This window comes from Rhinolophus sinicus, linkage group LG02 (genome assembly GCF_036562045.2).
Source record: "Rhinolophus sinicus isolate RSC01 linkage group LG02, ASM3656204v1, whole genome shotgun sequence".
Lineage (NCBI taxonomy): Eukaryota > Metazoa > Chordata > Mammalia > Chiroptera > Rhinolophidae > Rhinolophus > Rhinolophus sinicus.
The window spans coordinates 52,688,975-52,714,200 of NC_133752.1; positions in this window are offsets into that span (position 1 = coordinate 52,688,975).

Here is a 25,226-nt window from a genome sequence, read left to right on the forward strand (position 1 = left end):
TGTCATTTATTTCTCCTCTTCCATGTTAAAAAGCTTATCAATCCCAATTTCCAATATTAACAGCTGTCAATTCTACGAAACCCAGTTTTTATCAGGCAGAATCATTTTATTCTCTGAAATTCAATCCTCACCTTTCAGACCATGCTCAGGCTCTTTTATTTTGGATTCTCATTTGGTCAGAATACCACCTTCCCTCACCCACTGGCTTTTGGAAATATATGGGAGTAATTTTTAGCTATCAAAAGGACAGGGGCTAAGTTCAGCAAGATAGCAGGATACTAGATCAATATACAAAAATCAGTCGTATTTCTACATACTAGCAATAAACATTCTGAAATGAAATAAAGAAAACAATACCATTCATGATAACATCAAAAAGAGTAAAATGTTTAGAAATAAATTTAGCAAAAGAAGTATAGGACATGCATACTAAAAACTACAAAACACCATTGTAGGGAAATAAAGAACTAAGAAGGAGGGAAAATATTCTATTTTCATGGATTAAAAGGTTCAATATTGTTAAAATGGAAATAATCCTCAACCTGATCGAAAGATTCAGTGCAATCCCTATCAACATCCCAACCTCCTGCTTTGCAGACATGATATGTTGATCCTAAAATTCATATGTAAATGCAAGGAATCCAGAATAGCCAAAACAGCATTTAAAAAAGACAGAAATTTGGAGGACTCACACTTCCTGATTTCAAAATTTACTATAATACAAAGCCACAGTAATAAAGATAGTGTGTTACTGACATAAAAATAGGTATATAGATCAATGGAATAGGATTTAGATCCAGGAATAATACCCTAAATTTAAGGTTAATAGTTTTTTGACAAGTGTCAGAACCACTGAAGGGGAAAAATATCTTTTTAACAAATGAAAGTGGGACAACTAGATATTTACATGCAGACGAATAAAGTTAGGTCCCTATCTCACAACATGTAAATAAAACAAAACAAAAAAACAAAAAACTCAACCGGATCATAGAACTAAACGTAAGAGCTAAAAGTATAAAACTCTTAAAAGAAAACATAATAGCAAATCTTTGTAACCTTGGATTAAACAATTTCTTAGATATGATACCAAATATACAAGCAAAAAAAGAAATATATAAATCAGATTTCATCAAAATGAAAAATTTTTATACTTCATGGACATCATGAAGAAAGTATCCTTGATGAACCCCATAGAATGAGAAGAAATATCTGCAAATTATGTATCTGACAAATGGCCTTGAAGTCACAATATATAAAGAGCTTTTACAGCTCAACATTAAAAATAATAATAATAATAACCTGATTAAGGGAAAAGTAAAAGATTTGAAGAGATATTTCTCCAAAGATGACATACAGTCAATAAGTACATAAAAAGATGTTTAAAATCATCAGTCACTAAGAAACTACAAGTCAAATCCATAATTAGATACCACTTTGTATCCACTTGGATGACTTTCGTCGAAAAAACAGGTAATAACAAGTGTTGGTGAGGATGTGGAGAAATTGAAACTGTGCATTGCTAATGGTGTAAAATGGTGAAGCTGCTGTGGAAATCCTCATCTCAAAAAGTTACACATAGAGTTAACATTTGACCCAGCAATCCTACCTCTAGTATATATACTAGAGAATTACATCCATATGTCCATACAAAAAATCTGTACACTTTATTACACAAAATAATACTGTACATCAATATTATTCCTAACAGCCACAAAGTAGAAACTAGCCATATATTCCTCAATTGAAAAACGGATAAACAAAATGTGGTCTATCCATACAATGGACTAATATTTGGCAATCAAAACGAATGAAGTACTTATACCTGCTGTAACATGGATGAACCTTGAAAACATCATGCAAAGTGAAAAAAGCCAGTTATAAAAGACCGCACATTATATGCTTCCATTTATTTGAAATGTCCAGAAAAGATAAATCTATAGAGACAAAAAGTTGATCAGTGGTTTCCAGGGAATGTAGAGTGGGAGAATGGGGAGTGAGGAAATGTTCTGGAAATAGTGGTGATGGTTGCACAATTTTGTGAATATACTAAAATACAATTAAAGGGGTGATGTTTATGGTATGTGAATTATATGTCAATAGAGTTTTTTTTTTTAAATGATATAAACCTACTACTGGCAATTTAGGCAGGGACCAGGTATGCTAGACATTCTGAAATATCATGGAAGTCCTGTTCAACAGGCATTTTTTTAATGAAACACTATTGTCATTTATTTCTGAGCTAAATTCTGCTGCTTCTTCCCTCATTATCACAGTTGTGAAAAATCAGTGTTCTATGGTAGAAAAGGTACCAATAAAGAAATCAAAAGACAAGATCGCGCAGTAGATGATCTTGTTATGGCTGTAGACGAGGGGGGATGGTAGAAGAGGGTAAAAAAGGTCAATTACATGGTGGTGGAAGGAGAACTGATTCTGGGTGTTGAGCACACAATGTGATATATAGATGAGGTATTATAGAAATGTACACCCGAAACCGATGTAATTTTACTAACCATTGTCACCCCAATAAATTTAATTTAAAAAAAAAGAAAACAAAGATTTGGATACTAGTCTGAGCTCAACTACCAGCAGCTCAAATTATTTCACTCCCCTGAGCCCCTTTTATCATCTAATAGATTAAGAGTGTGATGGTGAATTTTATCTGTCAACTTGGCTGAGCCACAGTACCCAGTTATGTGCTCTAATATTATTCTGGATATTTCTGTGAGGGTGTTTTTGGATAAAATTAACATTTAAATAGGTGAACTTTGAATACAGCAGATTGCCCACTATAATGTGGGTAGACCTCATTCAATTATTGGAATGCCTGAAAAGAACAGAAGACTTACCTCCCCCAAGCAAAAGGGAATTCTGCAGACGCCCTTTGGACTTGAACTGCAGCATTGGCTCTTCCTAGGTCTCCAGCCTGCCAGCCCACTCTGCAGATTTTGAACTTGCCAATCTCCATAATTATGTGAGCCAATTCCTTAAAATAAATTTCTTTTCTCTCTCTCTCTCTCTCTCTCTCTCTCTCTCTCTCTCTCTTTCTCTCTCTATTGGTTCTGTTTCTCTGGAGGATCCTGATTAGTATGAAGAATATGCCTTAGAAAGCTCTAAGGTCTCTTCCACCTCCAGCAATATCAGCATTCAAACCTATATGGGTATTGAAAACTGCAGGTGCTTGCAGAGCATTTTGGAATTTCCAATTGAGTTTATCAATTCCAGTAGGAAAAGATAGTCATTTGGAAAGTGTCTACAGAAATAATATTTGCATTGACTCACCTGCCTTATAACTGTTCTCTAAAGTTGAATATGGAACATAATGGTCCCTAAAAGTCTGTTATTAGAATACAAAAGCAGATGTTCATACAGCTTAAAGATAGCCAGACTTAAGAAAATTGGGTATAGGTGGAGTTTACTTTTATTTTTGGTATACCTGGTCCCCCTATTATAAGCATGCTTTGCATATTTTAAGGGTGGGAATTCAGGCGCTGAAGCAAGAGAGTGAATATCACACTTGGGGAAATAAGATCGATCCCGAACACCTGACACAATAGTATATAAGCAACCATTTGCTGTGCCCATGAGTAAAACAAGGCCAGATACCCACACAGAAGCTGAAGGCAACAGTCTTCATCATCAGTCATAGACAGTAAGTTCTCATTTATAAAATATAGTGAATTCCACGTTATTCTGTGACTATCTAGATGTGTATTATTCAGCTTTTTGTTTTCTCTTTATCTAGCAAGATGAGCGTTAGCCATTTCACAGCTCATTTGCCCTTTCACCAGCTTTGCTACACTGATTACTATCCCTGGCAAAAGATTTGGTGGGAGAGGCAGTTGATGCAAATGAGAATTTCAGATTTTCCACGCTCTCCCTTTCTACCATGACCATGGATAATCAAGAACTGACTGTGCGAAGACTGTGCAATTAGGCATTAGGTAAGGAAAGCTTCACACATAAAATCACTAGGAATGCTGTAAAGGGAGTATCAAGTAAAGAGGAGAAACTGTGAAATAAGATGACATTTTCTCGTTAATGTTATCAAATGTTTCCTCAGGTCATAAGAGAAATTATCTCAAAAAATATATTAACAGTAGTTCAACCCATTGCACAGTGGAGAAACACATTCATTGAGTTGCAATACCTAAAGGATATGTGGTGATTTAGTAGAGCTGTCAAGAATCATTCCATTCAAAAAGTGTGTAACTAAAGCCCGTTAAGTTCCAGATATAATTCCAGGTAGGCACTGAGGATATGAAGATCATAAGCACAGCTCCTGTTTTCATTTTAGTGGACAAGCAGTTAAGTAAGTAAATTATTTCAACTTAACTTGGCTAATTCAATGATGAGGGAATTCCAAATGTGCTAGGAGAGGAACATTTATCCAGGTCTGGCAACACAGAGAAGTCATTTTGTAGGAGGTGATACCTGAGTTAAGTAGTAAGGAATGATTAGAAATTAGACAGTCGAAGAAAAGTAAAAGGTGATTTTAGACAGAAATAAGGACATGAACAAAAACATGAAGAATTAGGAGAACTCGATGTTTAAGAACAATCACAAGCAGTTCCATACCCTGGATCGCAAAGTGTGAATAATGTAGAACCCAGCAATGAGAAAGGAGACATAAGCCAGTCATGCAATTACCTTAATTACCTTGGCTAAGAAGTTTAAGCTTCAGCTTGGCTCAGTAAATGATAAGACTGACAAATTTTAACCGTTAGTGGTGTGGTTACATTGGTGTTTAAACAAAAAGCAACAAATGAATGAACAAAACAAAGAAACAAAAACAAAAACAAAAAACTAATTGACACAGACAACAGCATGGTGGTTACCAGAGGGGAAAAGGTGTTGAGGGAGGTTGAAGATAAAGAGGGTCAAGTATATGGTGATGAAAGAAACTGAACTTTGGGAGGAGCACACAATCCAATATACAAATGAGGCATTATACTATTAGTTTGGTGCAAAAGGAATTGCGGTTTTTGCAGTTGTTTTTAACCTGTTAAAAGGCAATTACTTTTGTATTTGAAACTCATATAATCTTATTAATTAATGTTACTGCAATAAAAATAAATAAATGAATAAAACAATCATTCCAGATTGTAGTTTGGGTGGGTTTGAATAGTGGGGAAGATGATCTAAACAAGGGAAATCTGTCAAAACTATTAACAAAGCTAAAATGGGAAGATCTTAGTTAAACAAAGAAAGTTTGGGTGAGGAGAAAGGGAGACTTGAGAAACATTTAGAAGACAAATTGTCAGGATTGTGAAATAGTTGAATATAGTAGGAGAGGCAAAGGAAAGAAAAAACTATAATCATTTCTAGGATGCCAGACAGGAAACAGAACAAGGAGCAAATGGAGGAGACTTGGTAGTTGATGAGTTCAGTACTGTCATGTTGAGACCATCCAAGGAAAGAGGACAAGCATGCATTTTCATACTCAAGTGAAATTCAGGTTAGAGATGAATAAATACACATGGGTAGCAGTTCAACTCATGAGAGCAAACAAACTATCCAAGGAAACAGCATAAAACACTAGTTCTGGATTCATATTGGAATCAAATGGAAAGATACTTCTACCCAAGCCTCACTGCAGACTACTTAAATCAGAATTTATGGAGGTGTAGCCAGGGTCTGGAATTACTGTGTAAGTGTAAATAAAGATGAACCCAAGAGTGTAAGCCCATGAAGAAAACCAAAAAGAAATACTTAGGGGTGGCTGGATGGCACCAGCTCTCAACAACAAGATTGCCTGTTTAATTCCCACATGGGCCAGTGAGCTGCACCCTCCACAACTAGATTGAAGACAACAAGCTGCCGCTGAACTTCTGGAGGGGCGGCCAGATGGCTCAGTTGTTTGGAGTGCGAGCAAGGTTGCCGATTCAATTCCCAAATGGAATGGTGGGCTGTACCCATTGCAACTAGATTGAAAAAGGCAACGGGACTTGGAGCTGAACTGCACCCTCCACAACTAGATTGAAGGACAACGACTTGGAGCTGATGGGTCCTGGAGAAACACACTGTTCCCCAATATTCCCCAATTAAAAAAAAACATCAGTTGATCATACTTAAAAAAAAAAAAAAGAAAGACATAGAAGCATATGAAGAGAACCAGAAGATAACCTGCAACTACTTTAATACTCATAATTGTATTTATTAGAACAGAACGACTAAGACATAATCATTGTTTTAAAAGTAAATACTGTGATAACTGTCATTTCAGAAATCCTTAATAGCATCCCATTTCATGAGTTCAAGTTCTAGTTTACCAATGCAGAATTAATTATTTGGCTTTGCCCCATTATAAAAAAAAAAAAAAATGTGTTTCCTAAAGTTTCATTTCCTTTAAAATATGGTGAAGCATATATAATTTTAATTAATCAGATATGTTCAATAATTATAAGAGCTCCAAGATAAAATCAAAGTCCTTTATGGGACAAATAATTTTCTTCTTGAGGATTTATCTGTTTAGGTATTTTATTTTTCTTTGTGTTTTTCTTAAAGAGCTGTTAGTTTCAGGGTGGTATGGAACTTGAATACATAACAGATTGAAATGTAAATGTCAATGCACATATTTATATCTATATTTATAATATTCAACACCCAAGCTATACATGGCATGTTTGTTCCCCAAAATTACATTATAGTTTTATTGATAGAGGCAATATAAATACACTGCTTAGGGGATGCAACTGAAAATGTGACTATGACCTCTAACAATGGTGATTTATGTATTAATTCCCATCCATCTCAGCAACTGGCAGTGTCCATCAATTATAGCATTATCTGTCCAGCAATGGCAGCTGCTAAATGCAGAATTAGCGTATAAGCTACTGTCACTCACCTGAAGAAATTTTACAGTTCTAATTAGTGAAGCAGTAAGTCTGTCAACAACTAAATGCCCAGTGATTGGCCTGCAAAGACAGTATTTCCGAACTCTTCCCCAGACTCAATCATCCAGCATTATTATGTCGTTTCTTCCTAGTTCAGAATTCAAACAGTCTAAAAGACAGCTCTTTATTTTGGTTTCTGGCAACAATGGACAGACAGATCCCCTGAGCCTACCAGCAGTCTGTAGAAAAGTTGTTTCATACTACCTTTACCTCTACCTCTATGCCACTGGATTTCGTAAATTCTGATACTGAAGTTACTATTTTACTCATTTACTCTAACAGTTTTGAGAACTTTATATGTGCCAGATACTTGTCTGGGTACTGGGGTATACAGATGAGGAGCAGAAAGTGATTCCTGCTCTATGCTGAGAGAGAGCCACTCCATTCAAAACGGGGAGATAAAACAGATTAACAGATAATCCATAAATGAAAGAAAACTATCATAGTGACAGATTCTAGGAAAAGAAAATAGAATCATGGAATTGAGAGTGAAAGGGAAGCTCCTTTGGATTGGCTTGGAAAGGCCAGTCTGATGCTATCCGAGCTGAGTCCTGCATGATGAACTGGAGTCAACATGCAAAGGCCACAAGGAAGAGCATTCTAGGAAGAGGGTACAAAAGCCTGAGGAAAGAATGAATGAAAATGTTTGCATGTTTGAGAGGAAACAAAGGCCACTGTGGAACATAGTGGGCAAAGGTAAACCTAGTCCAGGATGAGGTCACAGACATGGCCAGAGGTCAGCCCATGTAGGGCTTTGTAAACCATGGCAAGGAGCTTGGATTTCAAAGAACAATGACATGTCACTAGAGGGGTTTCAACTGGTTTATGTTTTTAAAAAACTACTTACTCTGGTCACTGTATGAAGAATGGATTACATTACTCGAGAAATTCTTATACATTTGCACCAAGAACATGGAACAAGAAAGTTCACAGCAATGTTGTTCATCATAACTCAATCTGAAAAAGGCCAAATTTTCTTTAGCAGTAGAATGATACATCAATTCTGTGACAGTCTTACCACAGACTACTACATAGTAATGAAAATGGCTGAACTACAGTGAGACATATCAACATGGATGAACCAAAAAATAATTATAAGTAGAAAAGCAAATTGCAGAATAATATATACAGAATGATTACATTTATACAAAATTCAAAAGCATATACAAACTAAACAACATCTATTTTAGGACATATACATGCATGGTAAAAATTAAAGTCAACATAAACTGGATACACCCTAAGGTAACCCCTGATGAGTCAGTCACACCACTGTATAATCTCTTCCCCTGCAGCAGGAGTGGAACCTGTGACTAGGGCCAAGGTAAAGGGACGTCACTGCCATGAGTACACTGCATTATATAAGACTCCATATTAGCAGATTAAAGTGAGACATTCTTCCTCAGGCCCTGAGGTAAACTGACATGCTGTGCTAAGGCCCATGACAAAGCCTATGTGGCAAGGAACTCTCAAGAGCTGAAAGTGGCCTCAAGCCAACAGTCAGCAAGAAAATAGGAACCTCAATCCCATAACCACCAGAAGGTGAATTCTGCCAACAACATGCAAGAACTAGAAGTGGGTCCTTCCTGACTTGAGCCTCTGATGAGAACACAGTCGAACTGACACTTTGATGGCAGCCTTGTGACACTGAGCCAGCCAGAGGTCCAGCTAAGCCATGTCTGCACCCCTGACCCATACAAACTGTACGATAAGAGGTGTGTGTTGTTTAAGCCACTAGGTTTGGTAATTTGTTACGGAGTAATAGCAAATGAATACAGAAACAATAAACACAAAATTTGCAGTCATAGTTATCTCTGGGGGAGGAAGGAAGACGGACGTAATCAATGAAGATCCACAGTGTGGACGTCAAAGCTGTAGTCAACGTGCTCTTTCTTCCTTTTATATCCAATAACCTCCCCCCACCAGGCTTTACAGACAGGTATAGACTTGTTCTTCCGAGTCTAGCCTTTCTTTCTTAAGTATATATTATGCTTCTATTTTTGCCTTAAATTGTATTTTTGTCAAAACTTAAGATCGTTACCCCAGCTTTCCCATGGCTCACAGTGACATTATATATATATATATATATATATATATATATATATATATATATATATATATATATATATCTCATGTTTCCCCAAAAATAAAACCTAGCCAGACAAGCAGCTCTAATGCATCTTTTGGAGCAAAAATTAATATAAGACCCAGATTTATATTATATTATATCAGGTCTTATATTAATTTTTGCTCCAAAAGATGCATTAGAGCATAAAGGTATATACTTATATACATATATGTAAATATATTTATATACATATATATTTATATACTTATATACATATATATATATATATATATATATATATATATATATATATATATCCTTTATATATATGTATATCCTTTCCCAGGCTTTAATTTTCAACATTCCCTTGACATTGTTTAAAATTGGGACTCTTGTAGAGACTATGTTATTGGATATTTTAAATCAAAACTTAAAGTCTCTGACTTTAACTGTCCAAGTTAACCCATGTATATTACTGTAAATTCTATCATTTTAGGACCTATTACTGCTATAATATTTTTTATTTCCATTTTCTGTACTTTCTTTGCTTTTTCCCCCCTTCATTCCTGCTTTTCATTAGATAGATATTCTGTTTATGTTATATTTTCTATATGTGCTCTTCTGATAGATGGATTTAATTTAGGACCCATTTAAATTTTCTCCCTAATGAGACAAGTGCTACAGCATGCTGGCATCTTCCTTTGGTCTCCTCTAGCCCATTATGTTAATTTTATCTATAATTTTAGTTCTAAGTTCTAAAATTTCCCCAAAGCTGAGATAGGAATCCAGCAGCCCACGTTTGTTTGCCATTTTGTTAGAAAAAGAAACTATATTATAATATTTAGTTATGTTCTATTTCTTAAGCTATGTTGCAGGCACATAAGTGTTTGTTTTATTATTAATCTTTAAGCTTTAGGCATATTTCATATACTATTTTGCAAGAGTCATTTGTTTCATTAGTTTTTTAAATAAAAAGAGTACCTGACACATGTAGGTATTTAGTATTAGTAGCTTAAGAACTAGAGTGTACAGAACTAAGGATTATTCTCTTGATCACTGTTTCATAAATGCTCTGGTAAGACTAACTGCTAAGAAATTATTCTAACAGACAAGAAAGAGTTTTTTCTAGCCTTTCCTTTTTATCTAGAACCAGGGTGCTTGCTATCACATCTATTTGTTTGAATCATTTGATGCCACCATCAGTTCATGAAAAATGTTTGTTCATCCCAAGCACCCTTAGCCACTTCGACATATTGCTTTTAATTAAGCACCTGTTATATGCAAATAATTGTGGTTATTAATGTGGAGGATGTAAAAAATAATTTAGCAGGACCCACAATGAACTTATCTTCTTATAATGGGAGATGGATAGGCTTATAAATAATTATAATAGAAGAATGGATGCAAAGAGGGGGGCATAAATATGATGAATGGGAGGTGAGAGAAGAAGGCTTTATGAAAGATTTCCAAACTGGTACTTTGAAGAAGGGAAGAATAAGGATTTCAGGCACCAGCCAGAATTGCCTTTGCAGGAGTCCAAAGAACACTAAAGGATTCTGTGAGCACCTCTGAGACACCCCTGGAATTCTCAGGTAACTCAGGAGGCTTAGAAGGAGAACTGAGGACCACAGGTTATGTAGATTTGAGACAACAAGCATCCTGCCAAATTCAAGCATTAAGATTAATGGAACTTCATTTGTATCTAAGAAGTCTGGAGATTTTTGAAGGATTCCTTCTATATTCGCTACTAGATTGAGTTTTCTTGAGAGCAAGGACTTGGCCTGTTCACTATGGGGTTCCTAGAGTTTGGCACACTGCTTGACACACACTGCATGTTCATTACAAAATTATTGACTGAATGAATCGTAGGTGGTATTAGAACTGAACATTGTTTCTTCTAATCCAGGACTCTTTACCACTGTATTGAATTGACTCTCAGTTTCCTTTATAACAGATTTTTGAAATGAGTCTGAAGAAGGATAGAATTTGTGCTTCTTAAATACATGCGTTCTTCTCTCTCATATCTGTGCCTGCATAAATGTTATTTTCACTGCATAAACACTCTTCTGAGTCCTGCTAGTCTATCTAATTCCTACTTCTTCTAAAGGTTCACAGACATCTATTTGCGTTAATTACTTGTATTCGGGAAAATAGACCTGTTTGGTGTGGGTGACTCAGTTTCACAAGGGCAAATGAAAGTGAAGTTGCGAGCAGATAAAAGATAGTAAGTGACATTTTCAAACATTCTTCTCAGTCTATTTCAAACCACAATTTTGAACATTGTTACCAGGTACAATGTTATCTGGTAAGAACAGATGGGTTTTCAAACAAATATAATCAATCTCCAGTATGATTTGGTTAATGCTAAATAAGTTTTGAAATTGTAAGAAAAGGGTTTTCTCTGGAATGGCCCCAAAACAGTACTATTTGGAAATCAGTCCCTGCTCAATATTACCTCCTTACTTTTAGATGACAGGATTATCTGAAAATTTCTACACATCTCATATGTCACATTAGATGTTTTATCAATAACAAGATACATTTAGAGCACAATGCAGATGTAAAGGCTGGTATGTGTGAAGCAGCATTTTCAGAGGGTTGAATCTGCTTGTGTGGTGAGGAATCACATTGGATACCAAAACCTCCATATAACAGGACACGAGTTTTCATAGTGAGGAGAGAATGAATCACAACTGAACTAATTTTTTAATTAATTTACTGGCTCATGTGTCGTTAAATTGTATGTATAGCTTGTGGATATAAGACTGTTACATTCTTGCACCAAAGAGTAAATCAAACAACTGGAAAGAATTGCACAGTTTTCACAAACTTGTCTGTCCCTGCTGAACAGTTGCCCATGCAATGTCAGAGCTCATAGATGGTCTAGACGTATGTCTTCCCCAAGGGGTATATTTAAAGATTTGTGCAAAAGGCTATATGGCACCAATAACAAGCTAGACTCTTGCACCTCCACTGTCCAAAAGAGCAACAGACTGTATCTATAATAATGAATACCAGGCTTGACAGTGTAATGGGGGAAAAAATGCCCCTAAATAAAAATTTTTAAAGAATCTTTGACTAAAATGAAATAAAACTTTCCCATTAAAAATTTTAAAAAGATTATGGAAGTAATGGGATTCCTGACCCTTTCAGCTAGAGTTGGGTGTCTGCTATCTTACAGAAAAGATAGCCTATGTGCCCTATGTGTACCTGCTCCATTCTCTGATAATCCATGAGACACTTCATGTTTTGGCAGGCTCCCAACCAGAAAGTCAAAATATTAAGAATTCATTTATAAAGAGAGGTGACTCATCTGAAAATATTTGCATTACACTTCCCACTGAGCAAGAAGCTTAAGGAAAGATTCCAGTGACTTAGAAATAACAATACTTTGGAGAAAGCCAAATGAGAGTTCAAGTAGAACTCAACTTATCTGTGCAGGCATTTGCTACACAATTTGATTCTTATAGTCTGTCTAAAATATGTATGTCCAAGTTTACTTACAGCAAGGTGTAATGCTTAGGTGAAATAAACTTCCCATTTGTCTTTATTTTCCAAATCATATACTTTCACCCTCTAAAGTCTACAGGAATGTCAATCAATCATGCTTTGAGGCACCTTTTGTTTTTCTAGGGTCATAAGAGAGTCTTAAATCTTAGACATATCACAGAAGTCTCTCAGTCTATAACCAACTTGACCTTCCCTTCACGTAGTGACTCAATGCTTGCTCAGACACTGATTTTCCCGTCCACTTTGTGGTTCTGTCTGCAATTTTTCTCATTTGTTTAGCTTTTTTGCTAGGGCAACATGGCCCTCATGTTGGCTGATGGCTTTGGATGGTAACATCATTCTTTCCCAGAGCCCAGAGCTTGATGACTTACTCCTTTCCTGTTATCCCACAGCCATCCCCTGGGATGAATGTCCAACCACTTCTGAGAAGTTATCTTCCAATGGACTTGGTTCATGTACTTATCCCATATGGAACCTACAGTCCTCTCTCCCCATCCCCCAGCCAGCGCCAACACTTAAGTTGTATAGTATGTTCACTGCCCAATAGAAAAAGGCTTAGGTGGTAGGTGAGGGAGCTGGAATCTAGCCCTGCTCCCTTGGCTAAGCATTGTGTCTTGGTCCTTGGCTGCATCCCCAGAGAGCAAGCCTTTTTCTAATTTACAAAGAAACCTTGTATAGGTCAGTCAGTGATGGGCCCACCCCCAGTTCTAACACCATTCTGGGTTTGGACACTCTCCCCTCAACCTCTCTAGGGTTAATTCTACTCTTGAATAATCCATTTAATTTCCTTAGTGGCTCTGAAGCAAAAAGTTATTAAGCCTTTCCTGCCACAACCCTTCCCTCATCGCTATAAGGAAGACCTAAACTTTAGAAATAAAGACCTGGTTGCCATCCTGAAAGGCTGGAGGAGGAGGGAAATAAGGTTGAGCAGGGAAGTCCTACCAAATAAATCTAAAGCAAAGCATTGAGCGGAAAAGGGACAACAATAGCAAAAATTAGCATATTACTCTGTGTCAAATTCATGTTATCTAATTCAATCCTTACAACACCTAAGAGATATAATTCTCAGTTCACAGGGTAGAAAACTGAGGCATAGAGAGATTATCCCATATACTTCAAGTCACACACTTAAATGGTAGAATCAAGATTTGAACCCAAGAATTATAGTTCCATAGCCTGTGCAATTAACTCTACACCATAACAATTCTGTCACAAAGGTAATTGGGGAAAACCGTTGAAAAGATTTGTTTTCCAAAAATGTTAAGTAGATACAATCACTTTAGAAGACAATTTGGCACTTGCTTACAAAAAGTAAACATAGTTTTACTATACAATCCAGTAATCATTGCTAGATATTTCATCTTTTCACATGAATGTACATAGCTTTAATGATTATGGCCAAAAACTAGAAAATAAAACACGATATCCTTCAATAAGTGAATGGATAAACAAATTGTGGCACATCTTTACAACTGAATATTATTTAGCAAGAAAATGAAATGAGTTATCAAGTAACAAAAAAAAGAATAAATTTTAAATGCTTATTGCCAAGTGAAAAATGTTAATCTGAAAAGGCTATGTATTATGAGATTCCAATTATAATTATATGATATTCTGGAAAAGGAACAACTATAGAGACAATAAAAATATCAGTGGTTGTGATTCTAATCCTAATTATATGACCTTCTGGGAAAGGAAAAACTGTAGAGACAATTAAAAAATCAGGATTCAGTGGAGGGTGGACAGAAGAGATGAAGCATAGGGGATATGTTAGGGCAGTGGAACTATTCTATAAGATACTGTAAATAGTGGATACATCACCATTTGCAAAGTTCATCAGACTTGACAGCACAGAACCTTAGTATATACAAATTCTTTAAAAATCATTTAAGAGGTCAAGGGATTCCAGGAAGGAATAAGAGAATCTAGTTGTATTATAATTGTATGAAACAGCCTCATTGAAGGGGATGGTGGAAAATATACTGACCTAAGTTGCTCTGGAAATTAATGGAATCTGTAAGACAAAAGGCAAAAGGAACCCCACATAATCACTATACTCTAGTGATAAAGTTGTTTCACCTAAGTATGGGGTTAACAATTCTGAAACTGCTATACGTGTATACTAGAATTTCATAAGTAATTAAATAGATGGCAAATGGTGGGAGCTAATTTTCTAACTGCTGGAAAAGAAATTTACAGATAAGCAAGTGGAGTTGCCTAGAATGATCCATGTGGTGATGGATTACTGTTGGAGACAAAAGTAAGAATGCATGTTTAGTTTAACATAGACACAGATGTTTACATACATAAATATTTATAGATATATATTTCTTTGGTCTGTCAGCTGAGAGGTCCTAAAAGAAAAGGCATCTCAGCAACAATAAGCACATCCTGCATCCAAATCTTGGCTTCTAATACCACAGCTCCTTGGAGAAATGGCTAATTCTAGGACTTAGGCAGGGACTATACAATAAGAGATGGAGCATCTTTTAGTGCCAGAAAGTGAGAAAGTGAATGCATGTGTGAGTACACACACACACACACACACACACACACACACACACACACAAATTGACAGGGATATGTCACAGAAGAACATGAGTTCCCAATAGCCAAAGCTATAACAATTTGAGCAACAAAATAAAATGGTGTGGGATTATAACCCAGAATATAAATGTAACTCAAAGAAGAGTATGAGATGATTTTCAAGTTACCATTAGTCGCAGGCTTTTACTGTCTACCCTTAAGGACCAGGCAAAGAAGATTGCAAAACCTAAACTTGCTTGGGAGTTGGTGAACAGAACTGTTAAGCTGAAATTGTGGTTTTATGTAAGAGGTATTAGAGAGGGAGCCAAGGCCAAACTATCTTGCGCTTTCATCTAGTAGGCAATGTGAAGGCCAATGAACGTGGACTTCAGCATTAATCATAAAATTAGGTATATGAAGAGTTTATGTAGTCAAGCAGATCAATTAGAAAGCTACTAGAGTCCAGGAGCAAGATAATAAATGTGATCAAGGACTATGGCATTAGGACTGGGGAATGTAAAATGATATTTGGAAGAAATAACTAATAGATTGAATAGTAAAGAGGAATAAAGATGAATCAAGGATAAATTAAGTTTTTGAATTTGAATGATGTGATAGCATCATTAACTTTAAAAAGCCTAATTCGGGAAAATAATTCATTTTAAAATCCAGTTAGGACATTACTCTGCCAGCACTCACTGGGTTGCTTCCCCTCTGGTGTATGCTTGGTATGACCCACACTGTCTACTTCCCTCCCTGGGGTATTTCCTATTGTCTCTTATCCTTGGCTCTTGGTACCACCCTGGAGAACTAGGTTATCACCATTCCTGTGAAAACAAAAGCAATCGGTGGTATGCAAACAGGGACCCAGAACCCTGAGGGCGAGGGGCAGAGCACCATGTGATAGGTGGGGGACATAGGCAGCGGCTGCCCCAGAGCCTGCACCAGCATACCCACCACATCAGTAGCCTATACAGCCAGCCTGGGGGCCAAGGAGCAGGACATGGGGCTCTACAGAGCCCCAACAGCTATGGACACTTGGCCACTGTGGCCTCCAATATGGATCAGGGTGTTACAGTAAAGTGTGAGCTAGAGAAAGTGCTGCACAAGTTCTCAGGCAATGAGCAGCTGTGCAAGTACAGCCAGGGGGAGCTCATCTACTACAGGAGTGACTTCAAGCATAAGAGCCTGCAGAGCCACAGGTGAAAGGAACATCTAGCCAAGATAGCACAGTAGGTAAATGCTGTGCTTCCATCCTGTCGTGACCACATCAAAACTACAACTAAACTACAGAACAACCATCACTGAGAATCACCTGAAATCTTCCTGAAATGAAGTTCTACAACTACTGTGTTTCCCCACAAATAAGACCAGGTCTTATATTAATTTTTGCTCCAAAAGATGCATTAGGGCTATGTTCAGGGGATGTCATTCTGAAAATCATGCTAGGGCTTATTTTCCGGCTAGGTCTTATTTTCGGGGAAACATGGTAAGGATATACAGAAAAAGCCACATCGAGACTTGTAGAAGGGGCAGAGACATGGAAGGCTGGTCCCACATCCATGTGTGGCAATTAAAAATCAGGAGGGATATCTCAGTACTCCCCAGAGGAGCAAGGGGTCCCAGACCCACATCATGCTCCCCAGCTCAGGGTTTCAATGCAGGGGAGAAAAGTTCCTACAACTTCTGGCTGTGAAAACCAGTACAAATTGTGGCTGAGTGAGACATAGGGCAGCTGGAATCCCAGGCGTTCCTATTAAAAGGCCCATGCACAGACTTACTTGCTGATGGACTCGCTAGCTCTGAGCTCCAGTGCTGGGGCAGCAGCTTGAAAAATGCCAGGGACATATGGGGAGGAACTGAATTGTCTGGCTTCAAGATGAGAGCTGGAGGGCCAGCTTTCTCTCAGACAGAGGTGTTGGCAGAATCCATTGTTTCTTTTTTGAGCCCTCTCCCCTCCCTTCGTGTACTTCCAGGTGTGTGCCATATCTGAGTTGCCATCAACCTGGCTAATGCCCAGCCCCTGGTTGTTCCCTGAGAACCCTGCCCCACCCAACTTGTGGGCACAGCCAAGCCACTTCCAGTGGCTTTTCCATACAGCCAGTCTTGGCTCATGCTGTGGACTTTTCTAAAATCTCTCAAGGGTTCGCAAGCCCCAAGCAAGCAGCATCTGGTCTCGGTGTGCCCAGTGCTACTTGCTGAGCAGCCCCAAGCCCAGCACTAATGGCAGCTGGCCTCAGTTCACAGCTTGGCCTCTCCCTGGTACCTCCAAGCCCAGCACAAGTGGCAACCATCAGCAAATCACTTTGTAGCTCATACCAAGTGAGCCCATACATGGCACAGGCAGTGGCTGACCTGGGCCTGCAACAGAGCCCTTCCCAAGAACCAACATACCCAGTGGCTAGCTGCATATCACACCAGATATCAACCAACCACTTCCACAAAAGGCACACCAAAAGGGCAGACTGGGCAGGCACTAGAGCCCTGCCAAAGCAAGTCCTGCTCTGTAGGGTCAGCCCCTGCAGAACAGTTCCTCCGCTATAGTCATATCCAGTCCTCACAACCAATTAGCCCGAGGATCAATCCTTCCTACTGATGTGCAAACAGCAACCAAGGCTCAACTACAACAGGAGGGCACACCGAAAACACACAAGGGACACACCTGGAGCACCTGGTTCAGGTGACAAGGGAGACTACCCCACTGGGCCCCACAGGACACCTACTACATAAAGCCACTCTACTAAGACGAGGAAACATAAAAGCTCTACATAATACATAGAAACAAACACAAGGAAGCAGCCAATAGGCGGAGACAAAGAAACATGTCCCAAATGAAAATACAGAACAAAGTTCCAGAAAAAGAACTAAAAAAAGTGGAGACAAGCAATCTACCAGATGCAGAGTTCAAAAACAGTGGTTATAAGGATGCTCAGTGGTCTCAGTGAGAACTTCAGCAAAGAGATGGGAAACGTAAAAATGGAGATAGAAAACATAAAAAGGAACCAATTAGAAATAAAGAATACAATAACTGAAATAAAGAATACATTAGAGGGAATCAACAGTAGATTAAATGGTGCAGAGGACTGAATCAGAAATTTACAAGATAAGATAGCAGAAAACACCCAAACAGAGAAGCAAATAGAAAAAAGAATCCCAAAAAAATGAGGTTAGTTTAAGGGCCTCTGGGACAACATCAAGAGTACCAACATTCGAATCATAGGGGTACCAGAAGGAGAAGAGAAAGAGCAAGAAATTGAAAAACTATTTGAAGAAATAACGACAGAAAACGTCCCTAACCTGTTGAAGGAAATAGACATACAAGCCCAAGAAGTGCAGAGAGATCCAAACAAGATGAACCCCAAGAAGCCCACAGCAAGATACATTATAGTTAAAATGCCAAAGGTTAAAGATAAAGAATCTTAAAAGCAGCAAGAGAAAAGCAGTTAGTTACCTCCAAGGGAGCTCCCATAAGACTGTCAGCTGATTTCTCAACAGAAACTTTGCAGGCCAGAAGGGATTGGCACAAAATATTCAAGTCATGAATAGCATAGTAAGTAATTGTCAATGAATGAGTAAATAAGTGAAATCAGAAGACATATTTTGGAGATAAAGATTATAGAGTTTTCTAAATACAAAGAAAATTTTATGTAAGAATTTTATGTAAGAAATAAGAAAATAGATGAGGTCTCTAAAAAATGGCATGTAGGGGATAAAAAGCAGACAATGGCAAGTGAAATGCCAATAATATGGAAATAACATAAATGGTATTTTCTGAAAACAATGTTATAAAATTAGATGTCAATGATAAAAACTGAGACAACCTATTTCCACATAACTTAATTATCAGGTCTGAGAGCAGAGGCCACCTGTGTCCACATGACTTCACTATTTGTTCCAGGAAGTCCTTGACCAGGAAGAAAAAGCTGTAAACCAAAATATAACTTCACTATTTCCTTCAAGAAATCCCAGCATATCAATTTGTCTGAATAGTTCATCTGGGCAAATATCTATTTTAGTATTACAATAGAATATTTATCTTGGCAAATAACTTACCTATCAAATAATAATTTACTTATTAAGGCTCTCTTCTTGAATCTCACCTCATTGTATCCACCAACATGTTGTGAACTTTGCCCAATTCCAATCATTTCCGTACCTTGAAAGACTACCTTATTCTACTTGAGGCCAGCCCTGAAAACCCTATACAAACCCTGTGATCTCCTCCTCCTAATACGATACAAAGGTTATAGCATCATTATATTTTGCCTTACGACAGTAAGTCATATAACTTAGCCTTGCTTAATCATTGTGTTTTCTGGTGGAGTTTTGGGGAGTTGACAACTGACAGTTATAAAATCATAAAAACTCCTATTTCTGGAAATTTCAAAAAGAAAATTTAAAAAATCAGTGTATGCAATACAAATCATAAGTCAAATCATAAGTCAATGAGAAAATTCCAACCAAAATTGCAGAATATATATGAATACACAATATACAGAATACAGATAAACCACTGATTAAGGAAAATATATATTCTAAATTATGTTAAAAAAGAAAACATGACTACAAAATAAACATAAGGAGACCAAATAAAAGGATTAATGAAGATAAAAGCATAAAGAAATGAATCAGAAGGCAGAAACAGTAGAGTGGATAATGTGTCCCATAATGAATCCCAGTGCTAGTCCTCAGGAGGAAAAAAAAAATGAATACCGAATAAGAGTTACAAAATTTCACAAATATTGTACTGGCATAAACATCAAATTAAACTAAAAGGAACAGAAGCGGTACAAAATGCAAAGAAAGCTTTGGACTCCCAGATTTTATTTATTTTTTCTCCTGCAGAAAGCAGGCTAAGAAGGATAACCTAGTTTCAATCATGGAGCATTTATTACGGGAAAAGGACACGTTACAGCATGGAGCCAGTAACTACAGACAAAAGCTCATGGAGAATAGGACTGAGTCCTAATCAAGAAAATGAAAAAAACAAAAAATGTGCTCATGAAAATTTCACAATTGCTATGGATCGAGATTGCATGTGCATCCTACCACTCACTCTGTCTGAGCAGGAGTTTCTATTGCTATCATCTTATACCTATGCCACCACTGTATGTTGGATGGATGAATGACAGAGAATCTTGTCTGTTTAGTTCACAAGACTAGTTCAAGAGGAAATTTGGTAAAAGCGTTGTACCTAAGGAATGACACCTGAAGAACCCTATCCATACCTGAACTTGATTTAGGTGATATATCCTGGACCTCAAATTTAAACTCAATGCGCTAATGAGAGGACAATTTTCCAGAGTCTTGGGAGAGGAGGTGAGTGTATTTTGCATGTGAGAAGAGTATAATTAATCTTTGGCCAGAAGGAACAATGGTCACTTATAGAAAGATGTGGTCTCTTGACATTGGAAAGGCTTGTGACTCACTTGTCACCAAGAGAATGAAGCTGTGTGACTCTGAAGCTAGGACATAGAAGGTACTTTAATGTTCACTAGATTCTGTCTAGACACACACTTTTGGAGCCCTAGTCATGATACATGAAGGCCAACAACCCTGAAGCATCCAGGTTGTGAGGAAGCCCAAGGCACATAAAGACAGTCATGCTCTCTGGTCAACAGCCCGAGCTGAGGTCTCAGACAACAGCTAGCATCAACTGTCAGACACTTGAATAAAGATGCCTCCAGAAGATCCCAGCTTCTGGCCATCAAGTAACCACTGTCAAGACTTCCCAACTAAGGTCTCAGATATGGTGTAACAGAGATAAATCATTCCTGATTCTATTTGGCTGAATTCCTGACCCACAGAATTCATGAGCTTAATAAAATGATTATTTTAAGCCATTAAATTTGGGGGTAATGTGTTACAAAAGCATAGTAACTGCAACAGCTAGGAATAAATTTACAAGAAATGTACCAGATTTATATAAAGCGCTCCTGGAAGACATAGCAGAAGACTTAAACAAGGAGAGAAAGCATCGTGTGGGGTGGAGAATATGATCTCTGGTTTCAAATCCTGGCTCTGTTACTTACCTTCTATATGAGTGTGAGCAAATTATTAGAGCTTTCTACTTCTCAGTTTCCTCAATAAAATGGGGATAATAAAAATATTAACCTATATGGCTATTATAAGAATAAACACTTAGAATAGTGTCTGAGATAGTAACCATGATACATGCATTGTTTGTGGTTATGGTTGTAACTACTATCATTACCATATCATAAAGGGTCAGATCTCCCTAAATTAATCTATAAATTTAACATGATCTGAATTGAAATTCTCACAGGATTTAATTTTCAAATCAAATGACCAAGAATAGTGTATTATAAAACCTACATAATTTAAACACTAGAACTTCATTTAATGCTACTAAAACCAAATCAATAATGTCATTCATGTAAATTTTCAAAATAGCCAAAGCAAATAGTATTTACTGTTTGGAGATACTTGCATATATAGTAAAAATGTAAAATTTGGGGCAATGATTTACACCAACATCATGTTAGTGATGTTGTATCTGGAGAGGAAAACAAGAGAAACGGATTGAAGTGGGGTCTTAATTCTATCTGTAACATTGTATGATTTTAAAAATAGAAATCTGTAGCAGTTATAGCAAAATGTTGATATCTGTTTCATCAAGGTTATAGGCTTATTGATGTCTCTTAACATTATTTGGGGGAACTTTAGATATTTCATCATTTAAAATAAACATTTTATAAAGGAAATTGCTTCTCCATGTAAACAAATTATTTGTAAAGTTTTAGTATTTTTACAATGTCTTCACTAACATACACAAAATGTCAAGACCCCTGATCTATTTCTAGAAGATTCTTTCGTTGTTCAGTATTTATATCAGAAAGTTAAAGAGTTTGGGGGAGGTGGGTGGAGGGTCATCCAGAAACATGGGACACATTAAAAGTAAATTATAGAAAGTCCTAGGGATTTTGTCTTGAAATGCCCCCAGTCTACGTCCAAACCTTAGATTAAAAGTACATGGATTTTCAAATGTATAATGCCATCTATAAATTTCTAACCAAACTAAATTATGACTTTACACTATGGGTAAATGTAGGAGAGTCATCTTTGCTATTTGGCCATTCATACTGTCATAATGAGCAGGAAATATGCTTCCCCACTTGATGGAAAAAGAATCCTCAGGAACATGTCAGAGTTAATGTCACTATTAGCACTAGTACACGTTACGTAATTGTTAACACCCAGCGATTATATAAAATAGCAGAATATAGATCTGGAGCAGATCATTGAAAACCATCTAATTACACAAATAAGAAAATATATGCAGAGAATAGAATTCTATGCCTAAAATCACCCGTGAGTATAAAGCAGATCCGTGTGCTTTATGTCTTTCCTTAGAGAGAGTAAAATGCCTACCAGAGCCCAGCTCAGTTTAGTTCTCTGAATGTAATTAAAAAACAGGTCAAGAGCAACAAAGAGTCCTTAGGATGCAGTGTACTCGGGTCGTATACCTCATAATGTTACTTTAACAAATATATAAACCCCTGTGACTGTTCATTTCATCTTCAAATTTATCCTATGCAGCTTTTTCCAGTAGTATTCACATTACAAAGTACTAGCTCACAGTGCTTGGCTATACGAAAACATTAAAAGATTTTAAGTGGTTTATGATTAACAATCTCATTTCCCCAGGATAAGTATAAGGACTGTGCTTTTTAAAATTATACCTGTAAAAAATTATGAATTTGTCCTCTAATGCGATAGTTTCAAGTTGTCTAAAATTGAGGGTATTGCCAGATGGAGCTGTTTCTCCACCTCTATTACACTCTGACTTAGACTCTTCCACATACCACATACATGATGGGAGGGAGACAGCCAGTCCTTCCTCGTCACAAGTTCTTCTGGTGGGCAGGAGGCCTGCAGCCCTGGGACTATCAGAAGGCCCAAAACTTATCATTCTAATAGTACCCAAAATCAGATGGAAAATTGTGAAACATATTCACTGTCCTAGATGTTCTGCAATAGTAACCAAGGACACAATTTTAATCAACAGAAAATACAATCATACTACCCTGACCAAGTAATTGCCCCCAAACACTTAGTTAAGCTATAGATTTGCTTATTTTCTGTTCTTTTTTTCTCCTCTCCTGCTGTCAGCTACTTTGTGCCTTCAGGTCCACATTCCTTCTTGTCCTCCCAGCAATACTATGAGTTTAACATCTTCTGAGGAAAAAGATTTTTCCCATATTTCAGGACTTTATGGCAATATGGGAAGGCGCTGAGGAACAGAAAATGGGCTGAGAAATTGTAATTTTAAACTAGTATACCTCCTGCTTTTAATTTTATAGAAATCACATAATTCAGATTAATCCAATGCTTTAGAAACCATAATTTCATCTGGTTTTTTTTTAAAAAAGTTATAGTTACACTTCTTTCTCTTAATCAAATACATGGGATTAGGATAAAACCCTCAGAGTTCGTCGATCATTCGATGTTTTTGGCCCCTATGGAGGTACATAAATGATAAAAATATTTAAATCTTAAATGTATTGACTTCATGTTAATAAAAGGTTTTCTCAGTAATCTGATGATTATACTTTGGTAGAGACCATCTGTCATTTAAAGTACATTGCCAAGAGCAGAGAGGTGGTACATTAAATTTGTGCTATATAATAAATGCCTTTCTCAGCTTTCTTTCCTCAGTGGATGCTTTTAGGTGATGACACAGAACCCAGCGCAATGCAGCAGAAAGAACCCCTGTCCAAAGTTCACATGGAAGCAAGTTTCCAGACAAGCAGATGAGGGGGGTCAGAGGTGGCACAGCTGGCCAGGCTCTCTGGGCCTGAGTGGATGCTTGCTCCCGCTGGCAGCAGGGCTTCCTGGCCAGTCTGCCTCCCTGGCAGGCAGAAGGCTTGGCCTTTCAGCACTGATGTAAAAATGGGAAGACATAAGCGAGGGAGGAAATAGGGGAGAGGTTGTATTAACATACAGGGACAGGAACTCAGGAGGAAAATGGCCAAAGAAATGCTTCACGTCTGACAGAATCTTTCTCTGCAACAAGCACTTCTTAATCCTCTACTGAAGAGTATGACATTACTCTATCTACATGGCGGGTTGTTTAAAATTCATTTCAGTCTAAAAAAGAAAACATAAAATATCACTGAAACGTATCAATGACTTGAAGTTTGTTATTGTTTAACTTGCAGATACACATGTAATTATCATGAAAATACAATGTACCACTGCTTGAATTCCCCTCTTATTTACGATCTACTCTTTGATCAACTTTCTTCACATTTACTCTTAATTATCTCTACTCCAAGTCCACGGTGTTGTGTGCTCGCTTCGGCAGCACATACACAAGTCCATGGGATTGAATTCCCATTATATAGTCACGTTAAATTACCAGACTACGTTAATTTTAAAATATCTAGGGAAAAATAATAAAAATTAAATGACCAAAAAAGGTAAAAGCCAGCCTAATTGAATAGTCAACGGAGATCCATTTTGTGTGAATATCTGTAATTAGAATTGAAGCAAACTTTGAAAAGTTTCTAGTGTTAAATTTGCCATTTGCACTTGGGAAGTAGTGATTATACTAAGGAACACAGTATGATGATAACAGGGAGAACGAATGAGAGATGAAGAAAGGTCGAAGGGCTGTGACTGCATTAGTGACTGGTCATCACTAATGTTTATATATGACTACTGAGGTATTAGACAGAAATAAATCAAAGTGCCTGCAAACATATATTATCGACAATTCTATGTATGGTTGTTAATAGTCATAAGAAAATCTTGTTCAATGAAACTTTAAGTTTCAATAAAGTATATTTTTCAGTTCCAAGTAAACAGGGTAAAAAATTCCAAAATGCAAAAGTCAGTTAAAATGAGCTCTAAAGGAAACATTTAATATGCATTTCTTTAATGAAATTGTTGTAACATAAGTAAGAGAGCAGAAGAATTAAAGCAGCGGAACATTCAGTCAAAATCAAGTACCATATTGTTTGGTTTATTTATGTTTATAACTTTTCTGTTATTTTTAGGGATTTGAGTAGGGATGGAAAATCGCAATTGTTTAGTCTTCCATTTTAACCCAGGACCCATAAACCACTTAATCAATAAAAAAGAAGTGTTAACTCATTTTACTGGCAATACTTTCTATTAATTTATAAAATCCTTATTCTTTGAATACACCAAATGCCTATATAATTTAAGCCTTCAGCATGAAATATATACCCCGATAAATTGTG